At 64.4% G+C, this 652-nt stretch overlaps 1 protein-coding gene across 1 annotated transcript in view; it reads right to left on the bottom strand.

The window, feature by feature from the left end:
* The window catches only part of ZNF593 (zinc finger protein 593), an 11,167-nt gene that overhangs the window by 2,821 nt on the left and 7,694 nt on the right, over positions 1-652 (bottom strand). The window lies entirely within an intron of this gene.

Here is a 652-nt window from a genome sequence, read left to right as displayed (position 1 = left end):
CCGCCCGGTGGGCGCTCTTGGTTGCCAAGTGGCAGCAGGCGGCGGGGCCAGACCAGGGGGTGTCCCCCCCGGAGCCGGATGAGAGCCCCGGGGAGCCACCGGGTGAGGATGACAGCGACCTGCGGGAGCCGGAGGAAGGGGCGTTCCACTGGGGCTTCCTGACCGGCAAACTGGCTGAAATCCGGAATAAAACTGCCCCCAAGGGAAACTAGAGGAGGAGGAGGAGGAAGAGGAGGGGGCCAGACTCTCCCAACAGGGTGGGCAGCCCCCCCCGACCGTGCCCCAGGGTTCCATGGTGGGTTTCGGGGACACGTCTGCACTAAAGATGCCGAGATGCCCCTTTTCCCTGAGCCTGGTGCTTTTTTTCACCCTCACGTCTCCACAATAATCCCCCCAGCAGCCCCATTACACGGTGAGGATGGGGAGGGGACCCCCCCCAGCCCCAAAGCAGCCCCCACCCAGCCTGGGCTCTGCCCACACCAACCACACACCCTGCCAGGCTACAAAAAAACCTGAACAAATCGGTTTATTGAGCGCTGCTCTGGCCCCACTCTCCCCTTTTTCTGGGGAGAAAGGGGTTGTGGGGTGGGTGCTGCTCTGCCCACCCCTCCGGGTGGCTGTGGCAGAGGAACAACAGCCTGCCAGGCAGGGT

This window comes from Chaetura pelagica, unplaced genomic scaffold, assembly GCF_000747805.2.
Source record: "Chaetura pelagica isolate M959 unplaced genomic scaffold, ChaPel_1.0 scaffold698, whole genome shotgun sequence".
NCBI lineage: Eukaryota > Metazoa > Chordata > Aves > Apodiformes > Apodidae > Chaetura > Chaetura pelagica.
The sequence above is the reverse complement of the archived record's forward strand: the minus strand, read 5'-3'. Positions and strand labels throughout refer to the sequence as shown.